The 18,888-nt window shown below is 40.3% G+C and overlaps 1 protein-coding gene across 2 annotated transcripts in view; it reads left to right on the top strand.

The window, feature by feature from the left end:
* Positions 1 to 4,757: 4,757 nt before the first annotated feature.
* LOC136885443 (uncharacterized) overlaps positions 4,758 to 18,888 on the top strand; it is a 79,712-nt gene continuing 65,581 nt past the window's right edge. For both annotated transcript variants that reach the window (XM_067158002.2, XM_067158003.2), the window contains exon 1: positions 4,758 to 5,164. The gene's annotated coding sequence lies outside the window, so the exon portion shown is untranslated. The remainder of the gene's footprint in view (positions 5,165 to 18,888) is intronic.

Genomic DNA, 18,888 nt, shown 5'->3' with positions numbered 1-18,888 from the left:
AAGCGACCGTGGTCTTAAGTTAGGTACTATCTTGGCCTTTGCCAGGAAGAGAAGTGGGAAACCACGGGAAACAACTTCAAGGATGGCTGAGGTGGGAACCGAACCCCATCTACTCAGATGACCTCCGTTCCAGCCCTTGTACCACTTTTTATAGCAGAGCTGGGAAACTAACCTAGGCTTCTGGGGGTCGCAGTGAATCACACTAACCACTGTACAACAAAGGCGGACAATAATAATAATATTGTTACTGATAATTCCTAATGTAATTATTTTATTTTTTCACAATTGATTAAACAGAAGGATGTTAAGTCTTTTCACATATAATGGTAGCTTTATTAAAAAAGAACGTGTTTCTTGACAAAACATAACCAATAGTAGCTTAGCTATTTTCCCGGCTTGTTAAAGAGACATCAAGGTGTCAAAGTTTGTCCCGCAGGAGTTCTTTTATGTGCCAGTCTACCAACATGAGGCTGACATATTGGGGGCACCTTGAAAAACCACCGGACTGAGCCGGGATTGAACCTGCCAAGTTGGGCTCTGAAGGCCAACGCTCTACTGATAGAGCTATGCAGCCTAGCAGAGTGCCTTCTTATTGTGTCCTGAACAATGATTAAAACTGGATTTTTGTCTTTTTTTTAAGTGCTAGTGGGTGTTTGCGACATGGTAGAGATGAGAATTATTTTGCCAGATGCGTACCAATTGTGAAAAGTTACATGCAATTACCATTGTTCCTATTGCGTTTCTGGCTGTTGGTGTGTGTTAAATTTTAAAGGAAATTTTGTATCAGATGATCACATATTTCTGAAGATTCCCTTAAACTATAGTTCTGTGAACTACTATTTGTATGATCGTTACTGCTGATGTCCGGCTACGTGGATAATGGTTAGCGTTCCGGTCTTTGGTCCCGGGTTCAATTCCTAGCAACCTTCATTAATTCTAATGGATCTGGCACTCGGTAGCAGCGATTGGGAATGAAAAGTTGAGGGGGGGGAGGGGAGGAGGAGAAGCGGTGGGGTATATACATGAAAACTGGAAAGAAAAAGGAAACTACAAAGTGGTAAGATATCTGATGCTCTCTGAGAGGTAAAGGTTGCCAGTTTACCAACTGAAGTGCGGTAATAATAAGTTTTTTTAGATTTTGATTCAATTCTAGACTATCAATAAACTTTCACCAAAGGAACAATAAACACATGTACGGTATTACAATTAAATAGAAGTACGGCGTGATTATACAATTAACAATCATTTAGTACCCATTTGACTACACACACTAAGAAACTAACAGACACTAATGAACCTGCCAGACTGACGAACACGCGCGGTAAGCGACTGAATAATACCTTAGTGTCCACGACCATGAAAAAAAAAGAAAAAAAGAAGTGGATGTATACAAATAGGTTAACCGCGACGAACGACGTTTTGTGTATATTTTCGCTAATAATAAAACTAAAGAAAATAAAGGAAAGAATTAGTGATAAGACAACAGGGCATGCCCAGATTACTTTTTTTTAAAAATAATTCCAAGTTTCAGCCGGCTAAAATGGAATAAAAATGTTATCCCCGCTACTGCTGGAGAAAATATTACTTTTTAGCCAGATGAAACTAGGAATTACAGGAATTATTTTTTTTAAAAAGCAACTTGTACAAGCCATGTTGTATTATCAGTTAATTGTGTCATTTATTTTCTGTAATTATTATTTAAAAAATATTAGCGCAAAAACACACAAAATGTCATTCGTCCGGCTAACTGATTTGCATAGCGCCACAGCAAGTAGTGCAGACTTTGTATGTATTGTGATGAAGGGTAGCAGGGCTTTTTTTTTTTTCAAGGTCAGGGACTTGGAGGTATGATTCTCCCGCTTGCCGCGCATATGCGTCGGTCTGGCACTCTCTTTAGTGTCTGTTAGTTTCTTAGTCAAATGTTAAATGATTTTAATTGTATAATCTCGCCATACTTCTTTTCAATTGTAATAAATGTGTGATATTGTTCCTTTGATGAGTTTTATTGTATAGCATTGAATCAAAACCTCAAAAAGCTATTATTACCGCACTTAAGTTGGTGAACTGTCAACCTTTACCAAATACAGTAGAGACAATACGCGACACTCAGCGAGATATCGAGGGACAGCTATTAGAGCTCTCTCTAGCGGATTGACCTGAGAACTACTGATTCTGTCATAAGAGCACGTGTATTTTTGTGTGTAGTTTTTGGTGTTATTTATGCGTTTTCAGTGAGTTGACATAATTAAATAGTGGCGTGTCATTCTTTGATATCTCCTCTCAACATGAGGGGAAAGGTATGTGCTGTGTTTGGCTGCAGTAACTATGAAGTAGAGAAGAATGCGCGGTCTTTCTTCCGTTTCCCTCATGACAAGAAAATGTAAGTAATATTGTGTTTGCATATATATTCTTCCAGTGACAAAGAGAATTTTATAGTTCTTCATAATCTTCTGACCTGCTTGACCCATATTTTAACTGGCTTAAAATATAATACACATATTTTATTGTATAGTGTAGCAGTTAACCTTAAATACCGATGTGTTGTAGGTGTGATCTGTGGGTTTGATTTAATTAAGGAAAATACATATGCATATGAGTGTGACTGGTTGTGTTCCAAGTTACCCGATTTGGAATGCCGTAATGCGTTGTCAACCACTGAAGAAAATATGGGTGATTTGAGAAATGTACTTACTTTGTTGAAACAATATGATGATGCAAATTTGCTTTACCCTAATGTAATGGCATTATGGTAAGTATTTCTTATGGGGAAAGTTTGAATGGTTTTGAAGCTAAATTTATAGATTTTCTTTCTGTTAGTAGGCTTCAAGTTAAAAAGAAAATTGTCCAGCTCTTAAATGTAAATTCATTGAATCATGTGTGTAAGGAAGGTGCCGATATTTTTGTTGACAAGTGTTTTAATATGATGCTTTTAAATGAGAAAAAAGAAAATCTAGTTGTGAACGTTCAGGCAAAAATTCTAAAGCTAAAAAAGTAATGCATAAATGAAAGATCAAGCCCTTTCTCAGTAATCCATTTCACATCTTGATTATATGTCTAATTTCAGTCTTTAAATAATAACCTGTTAAATAATTCTTCATTCATTTATCCAGAATTGCTTTAGCAACTTTGAAGCTAATATTTTAGTAACACTTTCTTTCTAGACGTAATTTATTTATCCATTCCCGTATATACATTTCCATTGACATTTGAATTTAGCGCGAATTTTCAGGTCAAGCTACTAGGAGCGCCACTTGCGACTTGTCTCCCATTTTAACAAGGCTAAATTTGGAAGTGTCGCGTATTGTCTCTACTGTATTTGCCTTTACCTCTCTGTCAAAATTCACTCACAGAGCGTCAAATAAGTTACCATTTTGTAGCTGGTTTCTTTTAGATATATAACCTCCTCTCCCCCCCCCCTCCTCACGACCGCTATATCCCACAAACCCGTTACTGTTTGTTGTGTACATTCTTTTGCCCCCGCACTTTTAATTCCCAATCGCCGCTACTGGCGCTGGGCGTGTGTGTGCTGCCTTCATATTAGAATTCCTCACAGAAATGCAGGGCGCCTATAAGGAGTCAACTTGAAAATCCTGCACCAGATCTTTTCGGAAGCCACATGCCATTGCTATTATTAGAATTAATTATTATTACTACCTACCCATAAAAATGTTTGTACAATGTGTGCGCATGCAATACCTACAAAATAAAACGTGTTTCAATCACATTTTAATTTTAAATTCATCTAAACCACTTTTAAAATTTAAACAATGTTTAGTGTCAGAACAGAACCCAAGTAACTTATATATGACTTCTAAAGTTCTAGGTTGCTGATGTCCACGGCAGTTTTGCTTCTCCTCATTTTTACCTATATGGTAACAGAAACCGTTTTATAAGACGACGATAACCGTTGTGTAGAATCAACTGCTTTGCCCAGCACTAATAATAACTTTTCTTTCTTAATCTGTTTACCCTCCAGGGATGGTTTTTCCCTCGAACTCACCGAGAGATCCCACCTTTACCGCTCTATTCTATCCTCTCTGACAGGGGCCTTCTGGGAAGATTGGAAGGGATAGACAAGGATAACGAAGGAAGTGGCCATGGCCTTAAGTTAGGCAAAATCCCGGATACCGTCATTTGCCTGGACGAGAAGTGGGAAAACACGGAAAACTACTTCGAGCTTCGAGGATGGTTGAGATGGGAATCGAAACCCCTCTACTCAGTTGACCTACGTTCCAGCCCTCGTACAACTTTTCGAATTTCGTGGCAGAGCCGGGAATCGAATCCGAGCTTCCGGGTAGTGGCGGACACTAATAATAACCACTTTATGTACCATCTATGCTAAATAATATAACACATAATGGCAATGCCTGTAGCGTACCGTATCCTGGATCGACCGATGGGTGGGGTTATAGTTACAAAATGATAGAACGTATCTCTGCGAATGTTCAAAAGAGCCAACCCATTCACTTGTTTATTGTCCGTTTCTGCGTACCGGTATTTTCTTTTGTAAAAATGCTAACACGACCCACGCCCTCTAATTCGCTGGGCTGGGCAACACTGCCGGTTGCCGGAAGCGCAGAAAACAGGAGAGAATCTTCTATTCTACAATCTTTGGTCTTAGCTAACAGAATACAGTGCCATCTATCAACAACTGCTGAGGCACAGAACAAAGTTGAACTTTTTAACAACAGTTCCATCTAGCGGACTATCATATAACGACATGCAGACTCATAAATGAGCGAGAGCCACGTGATAAAGTGCACTGTTAGCAGCAAGTACTAAACATGTGAAATTGAGTATTGAAAATGTTACATTTTACAGAAATAAGAAAACTCAATGTATTGGTGTTCATTTTATAAACTTTTTCGAATAAACAAGTACAGTAATGAGTGAAAAGAGAGAAAAAAACTGATCGATTGCCCTTGGATTCTGACACGTGATTTCCGTCTCTGCTTTGTGTAGTGTAGGCTAAGCTAAGTTTCCTGAATTTATTAAAGGTGTAACATACAGAGTTGTCGTAATCGTCAAGACCTCAGGGGAAGTACATTCTTGTTAGTTGGGAAAGCGAAGCCCATCAAATTATCAAGACAAGACAAGACAAGACAAGTTGGGAAAGACCAGAAAGAAGCAAGTCGTATCCAGTTCAGAGTTGAAGAACACACTGGTAAGTAAATTTGTTTTGGGATTGTTTTTCTCCCTTTACAGACTGAAGCAGTGGTGTCGTTCAGCCAATTCGAGCCGGTTGTTGAAATGTCTGCAGCGTGTAGAACAGGTTGTTAAATTTAACTTAAATACAGCTTTCTGACAGAAAATAAGAACGGCAATTTAATTATGAAATTGTTTTTTGTTATTGTGGTGAACACTGAAGGACTAGACGACAATTCAACTCGAAGTTTTTGTTTTGGCAAGCAAACAAAAAATTAAGTGTTTATTAGGTCAGTAGCTCTTTAACTCTGCTTCATTTTGGAAGTGTAATAATAATAATAATAGTACCGGTACGCCTCGGTGGTGTAGTGGCGAGTGTGATTAGCTGCCACCCTTGGATTCCCGGCTCTGCCACGAAATTTGAAAAGTGGAGCGGGGTCTACTCAGCCTCGGGATGTCAACTGAGCCATCCTCGAATGATTTTCCGTGGTTTCCCACTTCTCCTAACGTAAGGCCAAGACCGCTTGCTTCCTTCCCTCTTTATCTGTCCCTTCCAATCTTCCCATCTCCCCACAAGAGGGATAGCATAGCAGGTGAGGCTGCCTGGGTGAGATATTAGTCCTCCTCCCCAGTTGTATCCCCCTACCCAAAGTCTCACGCTTGAGGCGGGAGAGGTGGGATCCCTCGCTGAGTCCGAGGGAAAAGCCAATCCTGGAGGGTAAACGGATTCAGAAAGAAAGAATAATAATAATCGCCCGACTCCTGAGCTGAATGATCAACGTTGAGGCCATCGGTATTAGTGGCAGGGGGGGGGGCGAGGGGGGCCCCACTTTTTGAGGAAACTTTACAGTTTTATTCCGTTTCAGGCCGGCTGAAACTAGGAGTTTATGAATTATTTAAAAAAACATTTGTTAACAAACCCTGTTGTCTTATCAGCTAATTCTTTCCTTTATTTTCTGTGTTTATTAACAGAAATTCAGTCCGGCTTCATGGCTAAATGGTGAGCGTGCTGGCCTTTGGTCACAGGGGTCCCGGGTTCGATTCCCACTGGGAATGCGTCGTCTTCATCATCATTTCATCCTCATCACGACGCACAGGTCGCCTACGGGTGTCACATCAAAAGACCTGCATGTGGCGAGCCGAACTTGTCCTCGGTCACTCCCGGCACTAAAAGCCATACGCCATTTCAAAATGTCGTTCGTCCCGGCTAACCGATTTGTACAGCGCCATAGCAACTAATGGAGGCTTTGAATGTGCTGTGCGGAAGAGTAACAGGGGTATATACAGTAATCACGCTAACCACTACACCACAGAGGCGGACGTGTAGTCAAATACTAAATTATTTTTAATTGTATAACCACGCCGTACTTCTATTTAATTGCAATACGTGTGTAATATTCTTACTTTGGTGAAAGTTTTATTGTATACCACTGAATCAAAATTTCAAAAAACTATTAGGCCTATTAACTTACCGCACTTAAGTTGGTAAACTTTCAACTTTTACCTCTCTGTCGAAATTCGCTCAGAGAGCATTAAAAACTTACCATTTTTTAGTGCTTATTTTTTAGTTTTGATGTACATACGCCCATCTCCCTCCCCCTTCACTTCGTCTGCTATATCCCTCAAACCCTGGTACTGGGGTGGTGGGTGTGTCCGCCTCCGTAGCGTAACGGTTAGCACTATTAGTTGCTGTCCTCGGGGATCGGGGTTCGATTCTCGGTACTGCCAGAAATTTAAGAATGGCAGGAGGGCTGGAACGGAGATGTGCCTGAAAAGAGCTGCACCACCTCGGAATGAGGACACGGCCTTCGGTTCAAATGGTCCCAGGTTCGATTCCCGGTGGGGTCGGGGATTTTAACCTTCATTGGTTAATTCCATTGGCCCCAACATCCCTGCAACTCACACACTAGACATAACATTATCCTCCACCACAATAACACGCAGTTACCTACACATGACAGATGCCGCGCACCCTCATCGGAGAGTCTGCCTTACAACGGCTGCACGAAATTAAATCACTGCAGATAGGGTTGGCGTCAGGAAGTGCATCTGGCCGTAAAATATGGCCAAGTCCACGTATGCGTGCACCTGCGACCCCACTGGTGTGGGTAAGGGTGTATTCTGCCCGAAGGCAGGTCCGAACCTCCGCAGAGGTGTGGCTAAGCCGGAGTTTACGTACGGTAGGGTGGCCAGTTCTTTTCCGCTCCTCCATTCCCTTACCCCCCACCAACAGCACGTGGCAACCCATCCAAATCTTGACCACGACCAGTGTTGCATAACTTCGGAGATCTCACAGAATCCGGTGGCACTGGTGTGGGGAAAGGAGTATAATAATAATAATAATAATAATAATAATAATAATAATGATAATAATAATAACCGATTGCAGGAATTTTTATTTGACGCCATCTAGGCTTCGTGCGTCTCAATTTCGTCGCCTCGTGGGTTCGCTAAAGAAGCGGACCACCGCTAATTCGGGTTCCACAAAATATATTTTAACCGAAAGGGTGAATTCTACCGTGACCCAATGCGACACTTATGAATTTTCTCAATTTCTTCGGCACCGAGCGAGTTGTGGGTGCGGTTAGGATCGCGCACCTGTGAGCTTGCATTTGGGAAATAGTGGATTCGAACCCCACTGCCGGCAGCCCATAAGATGGTTCTCCGTAGTTTCCCATTTTCACATCAGGCAAATACTGGGACTGTACCTTACTTAAAGCCACTTCGGCTTCCTTTCCAGCCCATGCCCTTTCCTATCCCTTCGTCGGTACGACGTATAGCAAATTGTAAAATTTCTTCGCAATAAGAAATAGATCATATTTTTGATGTGTAGCTAAGAGAATGGTATGCCAGTCACATTTATGACGTCACACATCACATGGTTAACATGCCTGTACCAAGACCGTTGCCTACGCTACAATACAAGGCCTTGAAATGCACTCGTGGAAACGGGTTGCTTCCTAGTTCACCATTTAGCCGCTAGGATCGCGGTGTTGCCCCCTTGTATTCGCATGGCCGTATATGTCAATAAGTAAAGTATAGCCTATCCTAAATAAAAAACTGAATGTTTTTGCGAGTATTGACAGTACTTTATTTATAGAGCGGTACTGCATTGGCTTGGATATGTCATTGAAGTTTCAAAACTTTCCTTCTGAGGAGCTTCTTATCAAGTTTCAAAACTTTCTCTCTTCTACTTGAGTGGCTCAAAGCAATGTTGTCTAACAGAGGTCTCAAAAATTTTCATAGTAGAAAAAGAGGTGGTTTGTCGCCTTTACACTTTCCACACTTAATTTCACTGTTGAACATGTCTTTCGAAAAAATAAACGCACACCTTTTAGTAACTCTCTTCGGGACAAGTACTGCGTAGCGGAAGTGACAAATTCCGTCGTTCACTGCAGAAGTGCCACAGACGATGATTTTCGGTATCTGAGGGCTCCTCGATCTTGAAAACGAATAAGACACAATGTTGGACTTTGAATAGCTGGAGAACAGATATGTTCTAAACAGCTTTTACAGTCTGTTTTTTCTTTTGCCACACGAACCATAATGTCATTGTATTCCGCTTGGCGTCTTAGGTAGCTGAAGAAGAGCTCGATGTCATAGCTCGTTAGGTTCCTCGTCAATGCATAATGCAAATGTATACTTATGAGGTATTTTACGCAGGCCACAGTGGCCTGGGTAGTCAAGATCTATGTCTGATACATTTCTCTCATGATTCTTTTTTACTTTCTCTGAATGCATTTTAAGTTTCTTAATAATATGACAGGAAATCATTAATTAACCGACTGAGGAGTTCATCTTCATTACTAAAAGATTTTTTTTTTTGCTAGTGGCTTTGCATCGCACCGACACAGATAGGTATTATGGCGACGATGGGATAGGAAAGGCCTAGGAGTTGGAAGGAAGCGGCCGTGGCCTTAATTAAGGTACAGCCCCAGCATTTGCCTGGCGTCAAAATGGGAAAGCACGGAAAACCATCTTCAGGGCTGCCGACAGTGGGATTCGAACCCATTATCTCCCGGATGCAAGCTCACAGCCGCGCGCCCCTAACCGTACGACCAACTCGCCCGGTTAAAAGATGCTCGTTTGTTCTCGTTCCTGAATATGTCCCATGTGAGGTGGTGTTGACGTTATGCGCATTGAACAATTTAATAAAATGCTCCGTAAAACAGATGGCTTATTTTAAACTGTATTTTATGCTCTCGGGACAAAACCACCTCCATACTTTTCAAACCAGAGATAGTTTCAGGGGAAAATACAATATATTTAGCTCTTGCTACATTCATTTTCGTGAAATTTGTTGGGCAAATTATTTTCCTCGTTGGTTTCCTAATTTAAGATTTCTGAGTTTGAAGATGCCTCTCAAATGATTGCCGGTCACGGTAGCATAGTTTAAAAAAGGTCAAGTGACAAATTTTGGGATCGCCCGATTCTTATGACGTAACTCGGATCAAAACTTAGGAACAGAGGCCTACTTCGATCAGCTTGAATTCGTATCTCATGCGTAGTACTTCCTCTGTATAATGTTTCGAACATTGAACATTCACTGGAAATTGTGAAACGAAATTCCACTACCTTTAATTTCTCGTGAATAAACCATGACTGGAACTGCGAATGCTTAACATCAGACAAATACATAATACATTCACAACCAACTCAGTTAATGAACACGTTTAAAGGGGCAAGATAGCGATCCTAGCGGCCCAGCATTGAACTTCAGTGTAACCACTTCCATAGCGTTTTACGGGCTCTATTTCCAGGCCTTGTATTATAACGTAGGCAACAACCAAGACGTTTGGCGCCAGTAGCGAGAAAAAGTTGACTAACGCTGCTCGAAAATTGTTTGTGGTGTACACCACCCAACGTGCCTGTCTACTGGGTTCGTTTTCAGGCCAGTTCAAGGGTTTTAATTCTGGACTGAGGAGTTTTTTTTTTTTTTTTGCTAGGGGCTTTACGTCGCACCGACACAGATAGGTCTTATGGCGACGATGGGATAGGAAAGGCCTAGGAGTTGGAAGGAAGCGGCCGTGGCCTTAATTAAGGTACAGCCCCAGCATTTGCCTGGTGCGAAAATGGGAAACCACGGAAAACCATTTTCAGGGCTGCCGATAGTGGGATTCGAACCTACTATCTCCCGGATGCAAGCTCACAGCCGCGCGCCTCTACGCGCACGGCCAACTCGCCCGGTGGACTGAGGAGTAGAACGGGGTTCACTTGATAAGGAATATTATAATATTTATTTTACGTCCCATGGACTACATTGTTATTGTTTTAGAAGACGCGGAGACGCCAGAATTTTGTCCCGCATTTCTTTTATGTGTCAGTAAATCTACCGACACGAGGCTGACCACAGTCGTCAATAGTGGATACGGCGAAACGTTCGTCATATCTCGTTTCAGTCTTAATTATTCAAATGTAACCAATAAATTTAACTTAGTTAATATTTAACTATGCAAATTAGCTGTACAACTCATCTATTTTGGTGGTATTGCAAGCTCTTAGTAAAAAAGCTAACGGCATTACGCTGATACTACCGGTATAATACACAATCCATCTATTTTGTACATTTATTAATTAAATATTTCATAGGAGAGGGATTAAAAGCTTTCATTCCCTACCCGGATAGGGTACTGTGGGCGTCTGTCGGGTAACCATGACGGGTAGGCCCTACCCTACACGATTGTCGGGAAGAGAAGTGTACGGGACGTTTTATACTTGCCCGATAAAAGCCGTTGTATAAACGATACGCGGCTGCCGTGCTATTGTAGTAGGAAGCTAGCATTTTCCGGCTGTCAGTGCCGAAAAAAAAAAAAAAATGTGAGGGTAGTGGGAGCTGTGAATCAGAGAAGTAATTTATTTATTTATTTATTTATTTATTTATTTATTTATGTGTGTGTTCTAATATTCTTGTACTGTACAGCAGTTGTTACTGAAGATTTTGATGCTGTGGTGTGCAGCGATACATCACGGCATGACTTGTACCTGTATTTGCTTGTACTGAAATTCGCTATGATGTTAGTCTGTGCTTCCTTTTGTTATTTAGCTTTTGTTTCTTAAGCGCATTTAATTGTTGCCATTATTTTCGTGGGGCGATATGATGACACAGTACCTACTACCCGGCGTTGCTTGGGCAAATTTATTAAATGCATCCCCCACCCCGAATCTATAAACATTATCTGTTTATTTTCTTCCAGTTTGCCTTGAACTTCAGGACTGAGATTTTGAGTTTATCCATTTTGCTGTAAAAACCGAAATAAGCCCTCCCTCCCTCGTACCCTAGATTTCAAAATAATAATTTGCAGCTCACTTTTCCTTTCTTCCTTCTTTTATTTTGAACTTAAGTTCCGAGTTCACCAGTTTCACAAATATAAATGACACGGGTTTCCCGTGATGCTGTTGAGTAGTGCCGTTCGATATGGCAACCTTGTTGTCGTAAGAGCATTACTGTTTTCTTAACATGGAATGAGTTTGGTTATAGTCGCTGTGAATCCAAAGCCTACTCTACTCTTTGTATTTCCTGTAAGTGTTAGAACCTCTTTGGTTATACCGTCAAACAGTTTGTTTAATGAAGAGGACTTTGCTGTGAAGGGAAGCGGCGTGACTCCGGCGTGACTCATGCTTAACCACGTCGTCGTGCAGCCGTCGTGGAACACTGCTTGTCGTCAGCTTGTGGTAATCAACGAGAGAGTCCTCTTTCTAGCTCGTTGGTGGTAATGCTTCTCTCAAGAGTCCAAGACGGAAGTGCACTGTGTGTTGACATCTCTACTGTATTTGTTGACACCAGTGAATGAGTTTTGCGTGAGGAATTTTCAACAAAACTGTTCATATCGTAGGTACTTTCCATATTAAAACATGTGGCTTGTTTTTAAATTTGCTTTGCATCGCACCGACACAGTTGGGTCTTATGACGACGAAGGGATGAGAAAAGTCTAGGAGTTGGAAGTGGTCATGGCCTTAATTAAGTTACAGCCCCAGTATTTGCCTGGTGTGAAAATGGGAATCCACGGAAAACCATCTTCAGGGTTGCCGACAGTGAGGTTCGAGCTCACTATCTCCCGATTGCAAGCTCACAACTGCGCGAACCTAACCGCGCGGCCAACTCGCTCGGTATATGACTTTTAAAACGGGTAAATGTATTAACATTCCAGCAGTATTGCGTTTTTAAATAATTTCCAGAAACCAATTTTTTATATGTACGCTACTATTAGATAGTGTCAGTATTGCCAACCTCTGAAGATGCGAAAACCGTTCATGAGGTAAAAATGAACCGTATTTTCGCACGGAGGACCGTACGATTTACTTTGTTATCTAATCGCTTTAATTTTTATTCATAAGATAATTTTCATTCACTTCACACATTATTTTGCTACATTTTACTTATAAATGAGCGCTAAATAATAATTTACTAAATAGCAAAAAATAAAAATTCACCAATTTGCCAATCATCAGAAGTATACAGCTGTCAGTTTCATCATCCAAAGTGACGTTATCAACTTCTGCTACTTGCAGTTTTATGCTCGAACTTGTGGACTTCAATGTGCAATCACAAAAAATTGCAGAGATGGCTAATGGCATTAGAAATGAGGGAAAACGATGGGAAATGAAAAACATTGTAAATGCCTTTTTTTGTTTGTTTGTTTGTTTGTTTGTTTGTTTGTTTTTGTTCCACTAAATATTACTTCATTTTATCCTCCTGAGATGCAGTGTGTTGTATTTTACTACACATAAAACGTCTTCATTTCAAACTCATACGGATGCAACATGTTGCTGGCTACACAGTCGCAACAGTTCAAAATCTCTCCTTCAGATATCCGTCAACATCATCATGCCATGCTAACGGTTCTCCTTCGCATTCAAAGCAAGGAATAGATCGTTGTTCGAGCTCGCTGTCTTGGATGAGGATGGAAGTACCCTCTTTTTACCCCTATACGTTTGAAACAATTTACTCATTGTAGCGTTTCATGTTCATTGATATTCTTGTGAAGTTGTTATAGTATTGCTACCAACAATTAATTTCATTTTCCTGTGTATTTTTGACTGTTCCTTTCTTATGTGTATTATACTAAACTCTTAATCTCTAGGCTGTAAAGAAATTTCTTCCTAGGCTGTTAGTAAACCGTACACTTTTGTGTTTATTTCAACTGTGCTCTAGCAAGTACTTGCTAATAATTGTAATTATATATTTTTTTTAGTATCAAAAGAAGAAATAGAAGAGCAACTAGAGCAAGTAGTAGATTTTGATGGGCATGTATCCAAAGTGGATGGCTGCTCCAATGATGAAGATGGTGACCCAACATTTGCTCCACAAGCAGGGTATTCGTCTGACAAGGCCAAAGGTTTGGAAGAAGCCAAGGAGGTTCTGTGCACATAACTGACAGAAAATAATAATCCATGGTATCATATTGATGACTTCGAGCCCCTACTACCGGCTCCTTCATTTGAGGAAGAGTTTTGGGAGGGAATGGAATTAGAACTTGAGAATTATTTAATAAATTATGTTACAGAAACTATGTTTGAAGTTTTGGCCGATTGCACCAACCAGATGTCATTGTTGCAAACTGGAAAATTCTTGAATACTTGTGCTCAAGAAATATGGCAAGTTTTCAGCATGTCTCTATGTCATATTTGGGTTATCCTGCAGTGAAGATGTACTGGGCTTGGGGACTAGTGTGCCAAAAATTGCCAATGCTATGTCAAGGAAACATTTCTTTAATTTGGGGCACAATCTGAAACTAGTTGTTGACAGTGACGTCGCAGACGAAGATCAAAAGCGGAATACATTTTGGAAAATTCGCCCTTTGTTAGAGAGTGTCCTAGGTCACAAAAGTTTCAGTGGATGAACAAATTGCCCCATTTTGGGGGCAAACTTGTATGAGACAATACATTCGAGGGAAGCCAAACCCGTGTGGTGTAAAAAACTTTGTATGTACGTCACCAGATGGCCTACCTCTCTATTTCATTGCGTATGAAACGAAGGGTGATAGCGTGATCGAAGGCCATGGATACCTCAATACTGGTGGCAAGGTTGTAATGTGCCTTTCTACCTCCCTTTCACCAAGCTCCATTGTCTACATGGATCAGTACTTCACATCCATTCCTTTGTTGGACTGTTCACACTGACAGACTCTGTCAGGGAACTGGAACCATACAAGCAGGTAGAATCCCATCAGACTGTAGATTGCAAAGTGATGCAGAGATGAAGCGTGAAGGTCGTGGTGAGATTCATCAATGTGTGAGAGGTGATGGACAAATCTGAATAGTAAAATGGTTTGATAACAAACCTGTAACGTTGGCTTCAAGCGTAGAAGCCGACAGAACCCTGCAAGAGATGGTCACCGCAGTAAAAGTGGTACATATATGTACTATGACCATTTATTGTAAAATCATATAATGAAAACATAGGAGGGGTGGATCCTTTTTAACAGAATTGCCAAATCCAAGGAAGAAGAGGCCGTGGACGACCACGATTGAGATGGAAGGATACCATCCAACACAGCATTATAGAAAGAAACCTGGACTGGGACACAGTGTTGGAGGAGGAGTGGTGGAAAGACCGAAGAAAGTGGAGAGGAACCATATTTGCCCCTACCCGACTACAGCTGGATAAAGGGAAATGATGATGTTGATGATATTGCCATGTATCGGCAAAATGCTAAAACAAGAAAATGGACCATTAAAATGATTTTTCACTTGATTGATTATGCTCAAACTTTTTGTTATTGAGTTCAACATATTTTGCATGTGGATCCATCATTTTTTATATACAGATTGGTTAGATCATAGAAATAGTGCTGCACTGAAAAGAAAATGCAGTGAAACACTCCGTTATTTGCAATTCAAGCTTGCTGCACTCAGATGTCATGGAAAGGAGGAAAGAGAGAGATGATGCAGAAGAAGAAGATGAAGATGGGGAAACTGTTCTAGCCAAAAGGAAAAAGTTCCCAAGTCCACATCCAAGCATGTCACAATGAAATTGTGATAGACTGCAAAAATCACCGCTGCCACATGCAAGGTTGCAAGAGTGTGGGAGCTCGAGTATTCTGTAGTGAATGCAATGTTCATTTGTGCCTCGTATCAAGCAGAAATTGTTTAAAGGCATACCATCAAATGTGACTAAAGATGGAGCGGTTAAGTCCCAAATACTGAATGAACCTCTAGAGCAATACCAAAAATATTAGGTGATATTTGATTGATATTGACATCATTAATTTAAATATTTTAGTTTTACTTTATAATTCTTTTCAAAACTCTGAATAAAGTTTTGTTTCTTGTGTACTTTATAATAAAAACATAATGTGTACTGAAGATAGAACAGCTACTGTAGGCCTAAGTAGAGTTAGTGAAAATAAGGCTCAACTTAGTAAAACAAATGTGCCATTCAGTGTAGTGGATGTTGAGATCCAGTGTGTAAAAAAAAAAAAAAAAAAAAAAAAAAACTATATATGGTACTTTCAGAAAAGTAAAAAACAAAAATTTAAACTAACGGTGATTTATCAATAAATAGAACACATATGATGTCATTGTGTCATAACTTTCCTAAAACACCATGTATTTCTCGTAGTGGATCTCAGAAGGTTCAAAATACATTTCACTTCAACATTTTATCTCACGTACGTTTTTCACATCTTCAGAGATTGGCAATAGTGATACTATCTAATACATAGCCATAAAAAAAAATTGGTTTCTGGAAGTTATTTAAAAATTATCTCTTAATCTTTCTGAGTTGGTACGGAACGGTTGCATGTGGATCAGCATATTTTACATAATTGTCGACGTTATAGGTTTATTTCAGTATTTCACTTTAATTAGATTGAACAGACTCTCACAGTTGACACTGGAGTGTGGTAAACATATGGCAGAGAGAGCAAATTGAGAGATCTTTAAAGGGAATCTCATCAGAACTGTATATTTAATTTTAGCAAGTGTCGCCAGAATTCACCGGGTTTAGTACAGTTGCTGATTTCTGCTGGCAATTTTGTTAATTTATTTGTATAGCGGTAGGCTTACAGTGAAAGTAACGCAAATGAATGCACGAAAAGTACAACCATGGTTAAAAATTGCAATCAACAAAAATGGCATTTCATTTCAACATTTTATCTCGCTGTGGTTTCTGCATTTTTGGAGGTTGGCAATACTGATACTATCTAATGCGTAATATGGGGAAATTATGGGATGTGGAAAACATTGTAATTCTCCTATTTTTCATTATGTTCCACTAAATATTACTGGATTGTATGTGGGAAAGCTATCACGTGTCATACTTGCTAGTGTGTGAATCCCCAAGTTCTATCAGTGGCGCTGACTCTGCGCTTCACCGCTTCGCTGTTAGCAAACATCCTCCTGCCACTAGCTTGGCTGCTAGTAGCCTGTTGGTGTATGTGTCGCAGTTCATTCTGGCGAGTGGTAAAAGCGTATTTCTTTCAATTTAATTTAGAATCCTGTCATATGGAAAACTGTAAGGCCCATCTGCACATCAAAAGGTTCGTGAAAATACAGGAGAACTTTTATAAAACTGAAACATCGTGCAGAAATGAAGCATTTTCAGATAAATGATAAATAAAGCTATAGTTCCGTTTTTATGAGTTTCGACTTGACAGTTAGCCGAAAGTCAGCCGGTGGTGCCAAATTGCCACGAATACAAACAGCTGATTTAAGATACACAACACGAACAGAAATGTAAATACTGGAATATAAGTCCATAGTGGGTTATTCTTTGTAGCAACATACATGATTCACGTAAGATCAATAATGCACAACACATTTAGAATAAGGCTACAAGATAAAAATATGTCAATGCCGTGAGGAAATTAAATTAAATTTCTACTCACCATGTAGGAGATTTCGCGTTGCTGTTAGATTCAGTTTCCCGTAACGAAGGAAATAATCCTACAAAGCGAATATACCACTCATTACTCAGTCACTATCGGCATTGTCATCGTCTGTTGAGGTTTCATTCTCGCTTGACCCTAAAGAGATAATACAGTCTTCAACATAATCATCTGAACTACTTTATGACTGTTCCTTCTGGCTATCCACTACATAAACTGGGTACTGGGGCTTGTTTTGTTTCAAAAGATCCCCCTTCCCCATGTCATCGCGAACCGAAATATTGTGCTCCTTCAACCACTTAATCAACTCATTCTTTCTAGCCGCCATTGTTGGTGCTTTGTCAAGAATGACTCCCTAACATTACAAACAATTTCCCGGGCCCGGCTACTTAGTGGAGTACCTCGTCCGAAGAGCTATCTTCTCTTGGGGGCTTCATCCTTAAACGTAGGCGTCGACATGACAGAACATCAAATTCACACACGGGCCTAAAATTAACCTACTATATAACTACCGAACGAAATGTTAAACTAAGCTACTATATAAAATAGATCACCTCTTACACACTATTCACTACAATATAATGCGCTATACTATTAAAAATACTAAACAATACATTTATAAACTCTACACTACGAAATATAAACGAACAACAACCTAGCACAAAGACAAACAAAGACCACGAAAAGAACTGAGCACAATACAACACACAGCTGATAGCACGTGGTTACAGTAAACAACAGATCGACAACACCGCTAACAGGAACTGGAGTCTAACGCGCTCTATCGGAGTGATCGGCTGCCTATGATTGGCTGTTGATTAATTCACTTACCCTCCGCCAAAAGGCAGCGCTCAAACGTCAAGTCGAAACTCATAATAACTGAACTATAAGTGCATGCATGTGTTGTGACAGAATATCAAATGCCAAGAGAAGTGAACTGTTTGAGCACAAGAACACCATGGGACATACCGTAATAAAAAAAAGAAATGAAAAGATGACTAAATTGACTCCAATATTCCCCTTCAGTTAAATATGATCAGGCAGTCATTGCTATGATTAACCTTGTCAGCTGTGTAACATGATTTCAGTTTCAGTTCGATGGAACATATTATAAAACTGCCTCAGTATTTTGAGGATTAGAAGCTTTGTGCAGGTTTTGAAAATGCAAGAAATGAAACAAAAATGTTTTTCCTAGTGATGTAAATATGCAGTATGTTTGCTGGGGATTATTAAAATAAACACAGAGTTTTACAATAATTCTTTGGACACACAATGTGACATGGGAATGACAGCATAGGCAAACTGATCATTCATGGGAATGTTCCTGGCAAGAGAGATCATGGACAAGTTCCCACTCGATGGTCGAACATTATATATAACTGGGTCGAATCTCTTTGGTGCAGCAAGTCTGGTGGAAGACCGCAGGGGGTGGAGACAACTGACAAGTAGCCTCCTCTTCGGAGATCACGGCCCTCAGAATTGAGGGAATGATAAGAGAGAGAGAGAAAGCAACTCATTGATATGTGAATAATTAGGACTATAGTGTTGCAAATAAGCATGTAAATGACTCTCTCATAATATTCATACTTTCTTCAGATTATACCACCCAGGCTTATTTTATGTTTTGTAATGGAGGTGATTTTTGCTAGGGGCTTTACGTCGTGCCGACACAGATAGGTCTTATGGCGACGATGGGATAGGAAAGGCCTAGGAGTTGGAAGGAAGCGGCCGTGGCCTTAATTAAGGTACGAAGTGTGTTCAAAAAAAGACCGAACTTTGTAAATTGCGCGCAAACCGCAACATTGAGCGAGTTGTACCTGTGGCGGCGCCTAATGGTAACTTCTGACAACAGACCGCTGCTTTCCGCATTCCATTGCCTGCATTATCAGTTGAGTTAGAGCCTCTGAAGTGATTG

The sequence above is a fragment of the Anabrus simplex genome, chromosome 14 (assembly GCF_040414725.1).
Source record: "Anabrus simplex isolate iqAnaSimp1 chromosome 14, ASM4041472v1, whole genome shotgun sequence".
In the NCBI taxonomy this organism is placed as follows: Eukaryota; Metazoa; Arthropoda; class Insecta; order Orthoptera; family Tettigoniidae; genus Anabrus; species Anabrus simplex.
This window is presented reverse-complemented; position numbering and strand designations above follow the sequence as displayed.